The following is an 18,408-nucleotide window of genomic DNA, read 5'->3' as shown; positions in this document are numbered from 1 at the left end:
TTAAGAAAACGGTTTACGCGTTCCACCTGACCATTGGCCCATGGCGAGGCCACTGCCGTCATGGTATGTATTATCTCGTTCGAATTCATAAATTCCGCGAAAAGTTTTGATGAAAAAGCAGTTCCTCTATCGCTTATTATTTTTATTGGAAGGCTGAAAGAAAGAAAAAGTGAAGAAAAATGTTTAATGATTTCCTCGGAAGTTGTCGATTTGCAAGGAAAAAGCCATACGTATTTGGTGAATGAATCTATAATTACTAAAATATATTTAAATCCTTTTTTTTCTTTTTCAAGAGGCCCGAAATGATCTACATGCAATATTTGCATGGGCTTGGTACAATTCTCCACCAACTCCATCTCACCTTCCTTTTTTCCCGACGCTATCGTACAACTTAAGCATTTAATACAATTTTCAATATATAGCCTCACTTTCCACTTATATAAGGCAAGGGAACCAATAATGACCGAGAATTCCACGAACTGTCTTTTCTAAGCCAACGTGACCCATATCGTCATGGTAAACTCTGATAATACTATTTATCATATTATCCGGTATCACGAACAAAGGCTTGTCTTTATAATTTCTGAATACTAATCCGTCTATTAATGAAAAGTATTTATTATCCTTGATTTCGAGCTCCGCGGCTATTTCTTTTAATTTCGCGTCTGCCAATTGCTTATACATAAGCTCGTCTTCCACGGAAACGAAATTTACCATCAATACATTTCGACTTAAACAATCAACATGTATCATTTTATTTGACGCGCGATGTTTCAGTTCGAAATGATAATTCTGCAAAAACAGGCCCCATCGAGCGATACGCGGATTTATATTTATTTTTTTCATAGCCAACACGAGTGAATTGCAATCCGTAATTATTGTAAAATTGATACCTTGTAAATAAACATGAAAACGCTCGATAGCTTTAACGATGGCTAATGTCTCAAGCTCAAAACTGTGATATCTTTTTTCTACATCAGATGTTGCTTTACTAAAGTATGCGATTGGCCCGAAACGACCGTCAACCTGCTTCTGCAATAAAATTGCACCGAAACCCAGGCTACTTGCATCCGAATGGAGCTCCGTTTCTGCGGACGGATTATATATACATAAAACCGGAGGAGACGATAATTCTTGTTTTAATCGTGTAAAAGACTCCGTACATTTACTATCAAAATTAAACGGCATGTCTTTTTTAAGTAGAGCTTGAAGCGGTCCGGTTTTTACTGCAAAATTATGAATAAAACGACGAAAATAATTACACAAACCAATAAATCCTTGTAATTCCTTTACATTTTGAGGTTGCGGAAATTCTAAAATTGCTTGCACATGTCGCTTACATAAGGTAACTCCGCTTACAGACACTAAATATCCCAGATATTCTATCTCCTTTTTAAGAAAAGAACATTTCGATAAATTTAATTCGAGTCCATATTCTTTTAACCGAATTAACACCTTCTCCAATATTTCAAGACCTTCCTCGACATTAACTGATGCAATCAGCAATTCATCAATGTATATTAATACTTTATTTTCTCGTATCAAATCATTGAAAATATGCAATATTCGCTTCTGAAACTCTGCGGGTGATTCCGAGAAGCCGAATGGTAGACGTAAATATTCGTATTGACCACTAGGGGTTGCAAACGCGAAATATTTAGTAAAATCGGTATGAATTTTTATCTGGTAGAAGCTATCTTTTAGATCTAACTTAGTGAAAAATTTCTTGCCATACAGTTTGTCCAAATGGTCCTCAATAATAGGAAAAGGATATTTTTGCGGATATACCCGTTGATTTAACGGTCTCAAGTCAATACATAATCTTTTTTGACCATTTCTTTTAGGTATTAGAATTGCTCGAGAACAATACGGAGAAATGCTAGATTTAATAATCTCTCGTTCTAATAGATCATTGATAATCGCATCGAGTTCGTTCTTTTCGGTAAACGATAATCTTCGAGGAGCGAAGCGAAATAGCGAGTCGTCCTTTATATTTAATTTTACACTATAATTGTCTTGCTTTGTTTCATTTTCCATTGCATTTACTGATTTAAATAATTCTACCAAATTCTTTTTCGCAACAAAGGGAACATCTTTATCTAAATTATTTTCGATTTGATCATATTGATCAAATTTTTCTACATCTATGGACAATATCGCGTAAAGTCATCCGAATTCTTTTCTCTCTCAAAGCTAAATCCTCCTTAGTGATACATTAATTTGATATCCGCGTTAATAAAAAATTGACGACCCAACAATAAATCGTATTGCATGGTTTTATCATTAACAATAAATAATTCTACGTCAAACCAAGAATTTGCAATGTCGGGTATTGAAATTTGATCATATATTTTGCCAAAAACTGAAATTATCGTATTATTTACGCCCTTTAAATTGATATTATTTACGATTTTAAAACTTTCTTTGTTAGGAAAATATTTTTTATATATTGAATTACGAATGAGACTCACCGGACTTCCTGTGTCTATTAGCGCTTTGAGACTTACATTAGGATTGCTTATTGATTGAATTTGCACGCACGTTTCATCTTTTGACGCAAAGTTCAATGTATTAACATTCAAGCTTCCTAAAGAAACACCATCCCCTTCCGCAGTAGCCTCCTCTTGCACAATCACGTGACTCGCACTCCTCGCCGACTTCCTCGGGCAGGCCGCGCTAATATGTCCTTTTTGTCCACATGTGAAACATGTTATTTTCCGCTGTGTACAGTCCTTCGATATATGACCGGGCTGCTTACAATTATAACACGTCTTTTCAAAGGTAGCAGATCGCGTGTTTTGATTTCGGTTTGTAAAATTCCCTCGACCTCCATATCTATTGTGATTCGATTCTTTGTTTTTCGGAACCGTTGTATCTTCCGTTATCCTTCTAACATGTTCTAGAAAGTCGGCTATATTCGATATCCATGTACTTAATACCAGTTTTCTTAGCACCGAATCCTTAACACCGTCAGCTAACAAATCAATTTTTTCTTTTTCCGTCAACGAGAGCGTATGCATCAAGGTCAATTTCTCCTCAGCCTAGTCGATAAACTTCTCTGAGTGTGACCTCCAGGTCCTCTGTCCGATTCTTGCCAATGTCGCGGTATACGATTCCTTGACTTGAAAATGTTTTTCGATATAATATTTAAAATCCTCCCAGTTGGACACCGCTTCCAAATTCTGGCGATTACACTTGAGAGCTCTAACTTTTAATTGCGACACTGCAGCCAGTAATATTACGTCGTCTCTTAGATTACAGACGAGCGACACTCGAAATTCGATCCAACTACTTCGATATATTTTCCTCCTCCTTTCCAGAAAAATGTGGAATCAACTTGGTCGCAAATTTAATTTGGGACCAATTATTTGCATCTGGATTACCCGAATTACTTGAGCCGGATCCTACTTCAAGAAAAGGCGAACGTCTCTCCCTCGGATTTCGCTCCCTCGCATCCAACACTCCTACCACGGCTCTTACGATCTCCTCCAGATTCATCGCGGCGACTGCTCCAGTTGTCGGTCGCGAAACATCAGGTCCGCTAGAGGCTATTATTTCCGGTGGCAAAAGGTTTCCCACCGACGCTCCTTCGCCGGCACCTTGCCTCGGTTCATCCATTCCTCTGCTAAACACTGGACCACCTCTATCCAAAAAGTCCAAAACTCTCACCAGAAGTGTTGCTCGCGAGCCAGCCACTGACAAATTTAAACTTGAAGCCAACGATCGCAACTGATTTATCGAGTATCCCTCAACAGTCTCTCGATCCTTAAAAACCGTTAACAGACCTTGACCTGTTTTCACCAAAACATCGTCGCCGATCACATGAATACGTCCTGAACGTTCGAATTCCTTCTCAAACAATCGATCGCGCGAATTTCTTCTCCAACGGAAAATTTCTCCGATAATGAAATTATACCCAATTAACACGGTTCACTCTTAATTATTGTTCTCTGATATACACGCGCCAACACTTTCGAGTCGAGCATGCGATCCTATCCCACTTCTGATATAAAAACGGCTGTAGGATATGAATAATTCAGAATGGCTTACAATGAACGGTTAGAAGTTTTTATCACTTTATTGGAGCACACAAATTAATATAACTTCTTTTAATAAACAAACGTAACTGATTAGTTTCCACAATATAAAAATATAGGTAATACAAATAGGCCGATCTTATAGTGCGCAAATTATATTTCTTTTATTGCGATCGATTTTTGCCTTTATAACGTTACGATCGTCGCTCGACTCAGACTGCCTGCCTCGGCTCTCGCGGTCTCGCATACCTAAACTTTATCCCACTCTTACGCTCTTTCGTTATTTTTCAAATGTCTGTGCCCTTTCGTCATAGCTCCAAAATCATACAGATAGTATATATATTGTTGCGCCCCTCGGATCTGCATCCTCATCCTCGGGATTATTCCGTGTTCGTTTCCGGGAGATCGTCGTCAAGGGAGTTGTTTATCAACAACTCCCGCGTTACTTTTGTTGCCGACGCCATGTCAGTCTTAGTCTGGCTGTCAAACGATATTGACGTGCTACGCGACTACAGATGATATCCCAAAATATTCCTAAATTGTATTCTTCTTTGTTTTTTCTTAAGGGACGTTCCATTAAACTCAATTCTGTGTAATCCTTGTCTTATTTATTTCGCGCGCGAGTGACTGTGAGTGTTTGTGAGGAGATATCTTACGAGATATCTCAAGAGGCGTCTGAGGGACGTAACATTTTGGGGGCTCGTCCGGGATCAACCGAAAGGATCGCCCGAAAGAAATTCCAACGATGGCACAGAATTCTCCGAAAGCGACGCGATCTCGAACGGCTGCGAAAGACGCCGAGACGGATCTTCTACAAGCCGCGCTTCAAGAGCTCAGAGAGATGCGCGAAGAGCGAGATCGACAGCAGGATCGTTTCGAGACTCTCCTGAGAGAGAAGGACAACCAGCTACGTCGACTAGAGCAGAGGATTCAAAGAATTTCTTCACATCAAACACCCAATCAGCTAAGTCCTTCCAATAATAGAGATAGGGCTTGCGGCGATACGCAAAACGATTTTGGGGCTTGCGCTAGTACTGCGAGATCCGCGACAAACGCGAGTGCCGCGATAAACGCGATAAACGCGAGTGAAGTGACCGCCGACTTTCGCACGAAAACGGGTTTGAAATTAAAGCCCGACACGTACGACGGGAAAGTTCCGTTGCGGGAGTTTCTCTCCCAATTCCTCCTAATCGCGGTCGCGAATAAATGGGACGACAAAACAAAGACAATCTCTCTCGCCGCGAACCTTAGGGGAAAAGCGCGTACCGTTCTAGAAAACGTCGAGAATTTTGAGGAATTAACTTTCGCAGAATTAAAATCAAAACTAGAATTACTTTTTGGAGACGGAAATTTGACTCAAAACTATTACTCACTCTTTACCAATAGGAAACAAAAATACGGGGAAGATTTCGCTTCATTCGGGATCGAATTGGAAAGACTTTCGCGGCTTGCTTACCCCGAATGTCCTTACGAAGTCCGTGATAAGATTGCATGCGCGCAATTCATTTCCGCGTTATCCGACAATTTTGTAAAAAGAACCCTCCAATTAGAAGGAGTGACTTCACTAAATTTGGCTATTGAGAGAGGAAAAGCTATTAAAATAATTCGGGACGAGAATTTTGACAAAAAGAGAGATTACGGAAATAACGGGAATAACGGGAATAAAAGAGATTTTTACGGAAATAAGAAAGAATTCGCGAATAACGGGAATAAGGAAGATTACGGGAATAATAATGGGAATAGTGAAAATAATGCGGGATTTCACAAAAATTATGAAAGACAAAATTATCAAAAAGGAGAGAGGAACCACGCGCGAACGAACCCCGATGAAAAGAAGGAATTTGACTCGAAAAGGAAAGCGCAAGCAAACAATTCTTCTTCAAAAGAATGTTGGTCTTGCGGAAAGACCGGACATTTACGATTCCAGTGCCCTGACGCGAAGGGAAACTGAAATTGGTTGAACTTTTCGGGGAAGGTTCGACTTTTTCGGATAATTCGCCGACTTTAGATTTTATTGAATGTAGGGTTAGGAGGATCCAAAAGAAAGAATATTTTTCATATTTTGGAAAATTAAACAAAAAAAGTTGTCTCTTTAAAATAGATACAGGCTCTGACGTCTCTTTATTAAATAGTAAACTTGTGGGAGAAGATCTTGAAAAGATTCCAGTAAAAAATATTAATTTAAAGTGTCCAAATGGAGGAAAAATTTTAATTGATTTTTTTAGTGAAAGTAAAAATTGAAATTGGAAACTATTCAATTGAAATTCCCTTATTTATTGCTGACATCAATGATCAATGCATTCTTGGAGTTGACTTCCTTAAAATAATTAATTTGGATAATGTATTTAATAAAGTTTTTGATGAATTCACGAATAATGAAGAACTAAAGAATTATCAATGTTCAAGAATTAAAGATTTTTCTAAAAAAATTCCATCTATCTTAAATAATCTTTTTGAAAAGAGTTCAATTGAGTTACAAGAATCCCAAAAAGAAATTTTTATTAATTTTCTAAATAAGTTTCAAGATCTATTCTCCTGCGATATTGTTGCCGGGAATTGCGATGTTATCGAACATTTTATAAATGTGAAAGACTCTCTCCCCATAAAACAGGCACCCCGTAGGATTCCTTTTCAGATGAGGGAGGAAGTGGATAAAATAATGGAGGAAATGAAAACTGAAGGAATCATTGAAGAATCTCAGAGTCCTTGGGTTTCGCCAGCTGTCATGGTAAAAAAAAAAGATGGAACCCTGAGATTTTGCATTGACTACCGGAGACTAAATGCTATCACGGTAAAAGATTCCTATCCCCTCCCTCGAATCGACGACGTATTAGACCAGCTATCAGGTAATTCTTGGTTTTCTACGCTTGACTTGAAGAGTGGTTATTGGCAGTTGAAAATACGTCCTTCTGACAAAGAAAAAACAGCCTTTTCTATCGGAAAGGGACTTTGGCAATTTACAATAATGCCTTTTGGATTGTGTAACGCCCCCGCGACTTTTCAAAGACTTATGGAAAAAGTTTTATGGAATTATTTCGAAAAAATATTTGGTATATTTAGATGACATTATTATTTTCGGGAAAGATTTTACTCAAATGTTCAAAAACCTTGAAGAAGTATTTTTACGATTGCAAAAAGCGAATCTTAAAATCAATCCAAAGAAATGTTTACTTTTACAAAAAAATGTTAAATATCTTGGACACGTAGTTTCCAAACAGGGTGTTACCACAGATCCAGAAAAAATAACAGCTGTAAAAGATTGGCCAATACCACATACTAAAAAGCAATTGCGTAGTTTCTTAGGATTTTGCTCTTACTATAGGAAGTTTGTTAGAGGTTTTTCTTCAATAGCTAAACCTCTTTTCGCCTTAACAGAAAACCAAATAAAATTTATTTGGAACGACGATTGTAATAGTGCTTTCGAGAAATTGAAATTAATGTTATCTTCTTCCCCAGTGTTATCTTTTCCAAAAGGAAAAGGTCAATTCATTTTAGATACTGACGCTTCCAATATCGGAATTGGTGCAGTGTTATCTCAAATTCAAGGCGAAAAAGAAATGGTCATCGCGTATTTCAGTCGAGTTCTTAGTAAAACTGAAAGGAATTATTGTGTAACTCGTCGCGAGTTATTAGCGATTATTGACGCTATCAAATTTTTTCGACATTATCTTTTAGGTCGAAAATTCTTAATTCGAACCGATCACATTTCACTAAAATGGCTTATGTCTTTTAAGGATCTTGAGGGGCAACTGGCTCGTTGGTTGGAAAGACTCCAAGAATTCGACTTTGAAGTACAACACCGTAAGGGAGAGTCTCACAAGAATGCCGATGGATTATCCAGACGACTTTGTGAGACTTTTGGCTGCGAATATTGTGCTAAATTCGAAGGAAAGAACAATTCAGAAAGCGAGAAAATAGTTGCCTGACTCATACTCCAAGGAGAGGATCTGGAAGTATGGCAAAAGGATCAAGAGGAAGATCCTAATATTGCCATTATCATTCAAGGAAAAAGAGAAGGAAGACGTCCACTTCGTTCTGAATTGGTGACTCACGATATTTCCGCTCAAATTTATTGGGCATATTGGGACGCATTAGTTCTTCAAAATGGAATCCTTTACAAGAAGTGGGAAGCCCCGAATTTGAAGTCTAGTTTTCTTCAGTTAATTGTTCCTCGGAAACGAGTGAAAGAGATTCTCGAAGAAGTACATGACTCTCCATCCGGAGGTCATTTCGGAATAAACAAAACCTTAGAAAAGGTTCGAAAACGTTTTTATTGGGCAACTTATAAGCAAGACATAGAAAATTGGTGCAAGTCTTGCAAAGTTTGCGTTTCAAAAAAAGGCCCCACAGGAAAAGGAAAATCTCCCATGCAGATATATAATGTCGGAAATCCATTCGAGAGGATTCAGATGATTTTTGATGAGGATATTTTAGGCCCACTTCCTATCACTTCTTCAGGAAATAAATATGTGATTGTCATCATTGATTGCTTCACCAAATGGGTAGAACCTTTTCCCCTGAAGAATATTAGAGCAAAAACGGTTGCAGAAATCTTCGTCAATGAATTTATTTCAAGACATGGAGTACCTTTAGAGGTACATACCGATCAAGGGAAGAATTTTGAATCCAAACTTTTTGCTGAATTAATGGAACTTCTTGGAATTAGGAAAACACGAACTACCCCGTTACATCCTCAGTCTGATGGTCAAGTCGAACGACAACATCAAACTATAATAAACTATTTAGCGAAGTATATTTCACAGAATCAAAAGGATTGGGATCGGTGGATCCCCATGTTTCTTCTGGCCTACAGATCTTCGAAGCACGAAACTACTGGAATGACTCCTGCGGAATTATATTTCGCTCGAGATTTAAGACTTCCAGTGGATTTGTTACGAGGGAACCTTCCTAGGACAGAGGAGAGATAATCTTCTTCTTCAATTGAGAATTTCGCCAGTATTCTTAGAGAAAAATTAGATGAAATTCATTCCGAAGTTAAAGGAAAGATGGATACAAAATCTTCTCGAGTAAAGAGTTGGTATGATAGGGGAGTTAGGAAGATTCTATTTCAGGAGGGAGAGAGAGTCTGGTTTTACAACCCCCGAAGAATTAAAGGAAAAGCTCCCAAATTGCAGAGCAATTGGCAGGGACCTTTCTTTATAGTGAAGAAATTCAACGATGTGGTGTATTGTATTCAGAAGACACCCAGACATCGGAAAAAAGTGGTTTACGCGGATAGAATAGCTCCATTTATAGATAGAAATGTTGTTAATTGTTAGTTAGATCAGAGCCTGAATAAAATTGTTAGGGAGTAGGGAGATGTGTGTGTGTGTGTGTGTGTATGTAGTGAAGAGATGTGAGTGTATGAGTTTGTGTGTGTGTGTGTATGTATATTTTCATTTTAGAATTCTTACTGCGAAAAATGTTTTTCTTTTCTAGTTGAAGATCTTCAAGATCTTCAAGGTTTGTCTGAGTCTTCGGTACGGGAGGATTCTCCAAGGAAGTTTCTGTGGCTGAGACTCATCGGAAACAGCTGACATCTTTCAAAAGGAGATTTCCAATTCGTTGTATTCTAAAGGTCGTTTGATTCTTCAATTAAGAAGACTGTCTCGCCCACGGTTTTTTTTGATCCGTGGTTTTTCCCGTGGGACGTAGGGCAAATGCCGAGGCAGGGACTTGGGGAGTCCTCGAGGGACGATGGGTCCACGGATGCCCCCCCCCCTTGTCTGAAGATTCAACGTTCTTCGATTTTCTCCGGAAGACGCTTAAACGAGAACAACAGAACAACAGCGAAGAGAGCAGAAATTTTCACCTCGGCGGATGTGAAGAAGAGTCTGGCCAACTTTTCTTCGAAGACACCGTTCGAGTATGGAGAGGAAGAGGGCGAATCCCGGTAACCTGTAGCAGCAGCTCAGGGAGGGCAGGATTCGTCCGGACGAAGAAGACGCAAGATGGGACCAGACGGTTCGCTCGACCACCCACAGCAGCAGCTTGGGAAGAGCAGGAGAATCGTCGGTGCCCTGGAATCAGCGTCAGTCCTGGGTCTTCAGTAGTCTCCATGTTGAATTGTCGGGACGACAATCTTAAAGGAGGAGGGTAGTGTTGCGCCCCTCGGATCTGCATCCTCATCCTCGGGATTATTCCGTGTTCGTTTCCGGGAGATCGTCGTCAAGGGAGTTGTTTATCAACAACTCCCGCGTTACTTTTGTTGCCGACGCCATGTCAGTCTTAGTCTGGCTGTCAAACGATATTAACGTGCTACGCGACTACAGATGATATCCCAAAATATTCCTAAATTGTATTCTTCTTTGTTTTTTCTCAAGGGACGTTCATTCCATTAAACTCAATTCTGTGTAATCCTTGTCTTATTTATTTCGCGCGCGAGTGACTGTGAGTGTTTGTGAGGAGATATCTTACGAGATATCTCAAGAGGCGTCTGAGGGACGTAACAATATATATATATATATATATTCGGTAGCCTACACGTGTGACTAATGACAAGGCTAAACTGTTTGGTAGCTATAAAGAGCTCAATATGTATGACAAATAAATAACGACCAAAAACATGTACGCAGAAATCAACAATATATGTGTTAAATAAAATAATAATAATAAACTCAAGCATATAAACAAGTAGTGATGGAACTATATAGTAAATAAATTTAAATTAAAAATAAAATTAAAATAACGAGGTTGTATAAATTTAAACCTAAATGAAATTGAAATAACGAATAGAAAATAATTTTGACTTTATTTTTAAACAACATAATTAAAATTTTAATATTTATTTTATATAATGATAATATAATCAAAACAAAAAAAAAATTTCAATTACTAAAAATAAAACTGAAAAGATTTTAATGAATATAAAATTATTATTAATATTTTGAAACATGAATATAAAATTATTATTAATATTTTGAAACATTTAATAACTATAAATTTTATAATAAAAAGAGTAAAAAAAAAGAATATTATTTTTATAATATAAATATTGAGTTATTTCTGGAAAAAAACCATTCTCTAAGGTTAGAAAAGAATAACCAGAACCTTAGAGAAGAATATTTTACTATGGTTTTCGAATAAAGATTGTTTTATTAAGAAAGAAGAAATTTCTGGAATGTTCATCAGATCGATTCTTTAGGCTAGAAAATATACCAAAGCCTAAGAATGAAAATACTCTCAGATCTGAGAACGAAATAATTCTACCAGAAAACTCTTATTATAAAGAAGTATTGAATGTATAAATACTTGATTATTGAAGAATTTTGATATGATTCTTTAATTTGAATGTTGACTGTGAAAGAATGTAACCTTTTGAACTCTGTATGTTTGAAATACTGAAATTCAGCGCTGAATCACTCCAATCTTTTGAAAAGAACTCCAATCGTTTTTGAGATTTCCTTAATCTTTTGAACTCCCTTGAATATTCAGGAAATATGTCTCTCAGAGAAAAAACAGATAACCGAACAAAACACACAGAATATAATGAACACAATCATAATTAAAAAAAAGAAAGAATACATAAACTGAATTTGCAACGAATTATAAACATTACTTTAAATTATATAATGCGTATTAATAATTCATAACCATATATTTGAATGAACACTTTGAACATTTTCTTTAAACATTTTAAACAGAGGTCAAACGGATAAAATTAAGTATAAATTTACGATTAATATTGTGGAGATAAACCAAGTATATGAGGTATGAGAGTAATAAAATGTCGGGATAAAATTATTATTATAAAGGTCTGAAGATGAGTATAAGATCCAACAAGCTGATAATTAAAATGAAAAGAAGATAAATTAACCGAGAACAAACATGCAAGACAAAACGTTATAAAGGATTTCATATTTTCGGGAGTCTATTTATTAGAGGCAGATAACTATCCGACAAAAATTCCGTATCTGTTTGTAGATTTAGGCTATTCTTTTGTCTTTTTATGAATAGCATTTCAGATACCAATCTCTTTCCAACAGCCGGTTCGTTATCTAATATTTTTACCTCGTCCCACTTAAAATCGTGATTTAATGTCAATCTATGGTCAGAGATTATAGAGCGATTTGCGGTATTTCTTTTAATATGATTTCGGTATTCTTTAATTCTTGTATTTAGTTGTCTATATGTCTGACCCACATAAGACGCGTCACAATTTTTGCATTCAATCTTGTATACTATATTACTGCAATTGTTGTTTTTTATAGGGTCTTTATGGACTTTTATGAAATGGCGCATTTTGTTGAAGCCAGTGTATGCGATTCTAGCATTTATTTTATTCGTGACCGTTTTGAATTGTTCCGATATGATAGGTATGTATGGTATAGGGAAGAAGAAAACCCGTTCCTCGCTCTGCTTACATGTGGTGTTATCAGTGTGTTGGTATGGTGATTAAAAATTGAATGTAATCTTTTACGCATTGTTTCAAATACAAGGTCCAACGGGTAGTCATTGTTAAGCAGAACCGTGATGCATAGTTCCAGGTTTTTTTTGATGATATGATGGGTGAGATAGGTGTATTGCTCGGTCGACCAGGCCGATTATGGTGCCTAATTTTTGGCACATGGAGTGTTGTGAATGGAAATTAAGATATCTGCCAGAAAATGTCGTTTTGTGAAACCAATCGAATGTGATGTGATTATTGTCCAGTATTAGTAGTAAGTCCAAAAAACTTAATTTTCCGTTCTTATTAATTTCAATAGTGAATTGGAGGCGAGGATGGAAAGAGTTAAATACTTGTAGAGTATGATTATGTAATGGTGGAGGAGCAGTAAGTACTATGTCATCAACATAACGCATGTAGAAGGAAGGAGTGAACTTTAATAATTCCAATGCTCTGTTTTCAAGATCCTGTAGAACGATATCAGCAATGATGGGGGACAACGGTGAGCCCATGGGGGTACAAAAGTTTGTTTATATATTACTTCATTGAAAACGAAAAAGGTTGAGTCTAATATAAATTTAACAGCTGATAGATTTCATTTGACTAGTACTGCGCCCCAATAACTGCGCTAGAGCTCTCATAGCCAAATCTTATATAGATTATGTTTAATTTAAGCAGAGCCATATAGATTGGTTTGCAAAGTCTACCAATCTAATTAATTTCGTTAATTTTAACGCAGGCTGAAAAATGCGTACTCCCTCTTTTTTTAGTAACATCAAATATAATTAGGGAATTTCAGTAGTAAAAATGTTCAAGTCATGGATCAAATTCCAAAAGACTTTTATTTATATGAGAATGAAGATCGAATTTATCCGCAAATGTATTAACTCGAATATAACACCATCTCATCTGAGTAACATGGTAACTGATTTAACGAGCGACATGCTACATCGTAGATCAATCAATAGATCAAATTCAAATATCGTAAATGTCAATTTATCAAGAAATTGATGGGAATAGAACTTAGTGATGCATATTTTCAGGCTAGATTTGCATGCACACAAATCTCCAAAATTTCCTATAACCTATATCGTTTAGTCCCAGGATACATTTGCAATTCCTTTTTCTCAAAACAAACAGGACCTTTTACATATCACAACAACCTATTTATTAAATTCTATAAAAAATATAAATTTCTAGTAATTAAGAATAGAAACACATCAGACGACATAAAACCAATCCAATATTTTCACAGATTCCACAAGACAAACAATGAACATAATTCTTTATTCAAACATTACAGTCAACGTTCCAATGAAGAAACAACTAAAACAATTATCAAATTAGACCCCTTTCTTTTCAAAGATTACAAACATTCCATCACAGATACGAATAATAAATAGTTTATCAATTTATCATCTCATATTATTCCTCCGAAAATACAGTGTCTTTTACAATTGGGAGACAACTTCAATCTCCCGAATAAGAACAATACTAAATTAACCACCGAATTTGTAAAAAGTATTGAAAACAACATTAAAAAACTACCACACAATAACCAAGTTGAAATCAGAAATCACACTTTACACATAATCAATAACCTCCCTTCTTATAAATCTCCAAAAAACAGAACCAACACCCACATCCTACAGTTAATATCCCATAAAAAAATTCCTCCGAGAAAATCCCAATCTGATATTACCACGAGCAGATAAAGGTAATGTTACGGTCGCCTTAGACAGAGCTAAATATTATGAGAGCATAGACTGCGCACTGAAAGACGTTGACACCTACAAAGTTATCACTAAAAATCCGACTAACAAACTAATCAGCAGCTTAAGAGATATTTTGACACGTTGGAAAAATAATGATTATATTTCGAGACCGACTCGTAGACATCTATCTTGCAGTGGGATATTGCCGAGGGCCTATGGCCTCCCGAAGGTACATAGACCAAATTGCCCTTTTAGAATAATAGTTTCTTATTTGAATAGTCCGTTATATAATCTCTCATTATTTATACATTATGTTTAACAATTTTCCGAAATCAAATAGTCACATTTCCAATAGTTTTGAAATAGTAAAGAAATTATCAAAAAAATATATTTATGACAACATGGATCTCATCTCACTAGATGTTGTATCTCTCTTTACAAATATACCCATAGATCTGGCCATTGTTAGCGTCTCAAATAGATGGTATTTCATCTCCGATAAATGCATCATTCCAAAAAATGAATTTCTATCAGCTGTTAAATTTATATTAGACTCAACCTTTTTCGTTTTCAATGAAGTAATATATAAACAAACTTTTGTACCCCCATGGGCTCACCGTTGTCCCCCATCATTGCTGATATCGTTCTACAGGATCTTGAAAACAGAGCATTGGAATTATTAAAGTTCACTCCTTCCTTCTACATGCGTTATGTTGATGACATAGTACTTACTGCTCCTCCACCATTACATAATCATACTCTACAAGTATTTAACTCTTTCCATCCTCGCCTCCAATTCACTATTGAAATTAATAAGAACGGAAAATTAAGTTTTTTGGACTTACTACTAATACTGGACAATAATCACATCACATTCGATTGGTTTCACAAAACGACATTTTCTGGCAGATATCTTAATTTCCATTCACAACACTCAATGTGCCAAAAATTAGGCACCATAATCGGCCTGGTCGACCGAGCAATACACCTATCTCACCCATCATATCATCAAAAAAAACCTGGAACTATGCATCACGGTTCTGCTTAACAATGACTACCCGTTGGACCTTGTATTTGAAACAATGCGTAAAAGATTACATTCAATTTTTAATCACCATACCAACACTGATAACACCACATGTAAGCAGAGCGAGGAACGGGTTTTCTTCTTCCCTATACCATACATACCTATCATATCGGAACAATTCAAAACGGTCACGAATAAAATAAATGCTAGAATCGCATACACTGGCTTCAACAAAATGCGCCATTTCATAAAAGTCCATAAAGACCCTATAAAAAACAACAATTGCAGTAATATAGTATACAAGATTGAATGCAAAAATTGTGACGTGTCTTATGTGGGTCAGACATATAGACAACTAAATACAAGAATTAAAGAACACCGAAATCATATTAAAAGAAATACCGCAAATCGCTCTGTAATCTCTGATCATAGATTGACATTAAATCACGATTTTAAGTGGGACGAGGTAAAAATATTAGATAACGAACCGGCTGTTGGAAAGAGATTGGTGTCTGAAATGCTATTCATAGAAAGACAAAAGAATAGCCTAAATCTACAAACAGATACGGAATTTTTGCCGGATAGTTATCTGCCTCTAATAAATAGACTCCCGAAAATATGAAATCCTTTATAACGTTTTGTCTTGCATGTTTGTTCTCGGTTAATTTATCTTGTTTTCATTTTAATTATCAGCTTGTTGGATCTTATACTCATCTTCAGACCTTTATAATAATAATTTTATCCCGACATTTTATTACTCTCATACCTCATATACTTGGTTTATCTCCACAATATTAATCGTAAATTTATACTTAATTTTATCCGTTTGACCTCGTTATTTTAATGTTATTTTTAATTTAAATTTATTTACTATATAGTTCCATCACTACTCGTTTATATGTTTGACTTTATTATTATTATTTTACTTAATACATATATTGTTGATTTCTGCGTACGTGTTTTTGGTCGTTATTTATTTGTCATACATATTGAGCTCTTTATAGCTACCAAACAGTTTAGCCTTGTCATTAGTCATACATTTGTAATCTGATCCTCACAACATATAGACGGATCCACGGTGATTGTATGATAATGTGCAACTCCACCAAAGATGAGATTCAAATATCTGCAAGTTTATACATACCGAAGCATTGTAAATTTCTAACACTACCGATTGCAACAATAAGGTCTTCATCTCAGATATGGCGACATAGAATATTTAATTCTCTCGTCTTGGGTCCAACAACCCCGAAGAGAAGCCGTTATTGAAGATGATCCCGTTTAATTATCTACCATTATTTCGACTTGAACATGTCACTTACCAATAGCTTACTTATTCAATTATTGTATCACGGTTTAAATTATGCGCTGAGGAAGGCTAAAAAAAAAGAGCCGAAACGTTCGCCAATTTTTTATAAATGTTCAATGTATATTTAGACTCACATTAAATGTGATGAAATATTGATATGTTTATTTCATTTGACTAGTACTGCGCCCCAATAACTGCGCTAGAGCTCTCATAGCCAAATCTTATATATATTGTTTTATGTTGATATATAACTGCTTCTTTATTTTATAATATCTAATGTATATTATTCATTAGCCATATTTTGTAAAAATTTTATATAAACATCTTTAGCACCTCCAGGCCACTGTTCTTTTTTAACTTGCACATCATCAACTTCGATCCAAATTTTAGACACTCCTTCTCTACACATACTTATATAATGACCTTTATCAATACATGAACCATGATGAAATATAGCATTAATCGTCTTATATGATTGTCCAGCTATTAATACTTTAGTTGTTGGAACAGCACATAAATTTAATTTGTGTGCTGCTTTCATTAATTTATCATTTTGTGAAAATACTATTAAATGAATAACAACTATTTCTCTTGCAAATGTTATTTTATTTTTAAATATTATATCATTTCCAGTACAATGTTCACATGATTCATTGTGTAATTCATTCCAGTGTGAAAACGTAACATTTAATAAATCATTAAGATTATAGATTTTCTTTTTCAAATTATTAATAGGAATTGAAATAGTCATATTCTTATCAACAGTAATTTTAGTATTACCACAAGTTTTGCATCGTTCAGTAGAAGTAACTTGATGTTCTATCAAATTTCTTATACAATCATATTTTTTGCAAAGAGTCGTAAAAAAATGAGATGCATTTTGTTTCGCGGTGTTCGAAAAATATTCTCCTAAACATTGCCGTATTGCATATGTATTTAAATTAGACATTCCATATTCATATCGATGCATTAATATACGTAAAATATCTTATTTATCGCAATTAAATAACTGTTGCCTAATAACATTAAAATGTAATAAACATTGCAATACTGTATTTGCATAGCATGAAACTTTGTCTGTATTTTGGAAACCATGTATGATCCAAATAGTATTTCGTCGAACTGTTTGATCTTGATTTTTGAACAGAAATAATTATTTTTGGCAACGCCCATAAAACATCTTTTATTTTGCGATAACGTTCTTTTGACATGGTAATCATTTCTATGTTTGGATTGTGTATCTGTTTTAAACAATTATATTCAATAATAACTTTTTCGCTGGCTATTACTGATGAAGGATCGTAATTAATTAAATATAATCCTTCTAGAGATGTTACTCGCGATAATGCAACATAAATTTGACCACAACTAAATACAGAGTTATCGATGTCCATAATTGCACTTCGCAAACTCAATCCTTGGCTTTTATGAATAGTGATACCGTAACTCAGAGATAATGGAAATTGTTTTCTGATAATATACACTCTATTTATCACCTCAAATTTAACACTTACTCTTCCAATTTCATATTCTAAACCTGATGGTAAAAGAAGTTTAACCTTTTCTACGCAATCAGTACATGTATCTTGTACAATTGAAATTACTTTAGCAATTGTACCGTTTACAAGACCTAAACTAGCATCGATATTACGTCGAATCATAACTTTTGCTCCAATTTTAATTTTAATTTGTTTTGAAAGTTCAGCTGTTTTAGAATTATCATCATCATTATTTGACAATACTTTTTGATGTTTTTTTTTTAAATATGGAACACAGTCAATCGTGTCTTCAGCAATTAATATTATTTCTTTGGAAACAATACGATTTAACATTGCATCATTAAGAACATCATACATATTACAAGTAGGCAATAAACAAACAGTGTCCGATGATAAGTTATTAATAAAATCACATAACTCATTTAATCTAGATTC

At 35.3% G+C, this 18,408-nt stretch overlaps 1 pseudogene; it reads right to left on the bottom strand.

Annotated features, from left to right (window-relative positions):
* Nucleotides 1–16,757: 16,757 nt before the first annotated feature.
* LOC145938283 (uncharacterized) lies at nucleotides 16,758–18,135 on the bottom strand (annotated as a pseudogene).
* Between the last annotated feature and the right edge of the window lie 273 nt (nucleotides 18,136–18,408).

The sequence above is a fragment of the Prenolepis imparis genome, unplaced genomic scaffold (assembly GCF_030444845.1).
Source record: "Prenolepis imparis isolate NDT839.2.m4 unplaced genomic scaffold, iyPreImpa1.0 SCAF_7, whole genome shotgun sequence".
Taxonomy (NCBI): Eukaryota; Metazoa; Arthropoda; class Insecta; order Hymenoptera; family Formicidae; genus Prenolepis; species Prenolepis imparis.
This window is presented reverse-complemented; position numbering and strand designations above follow the sequence as displayed.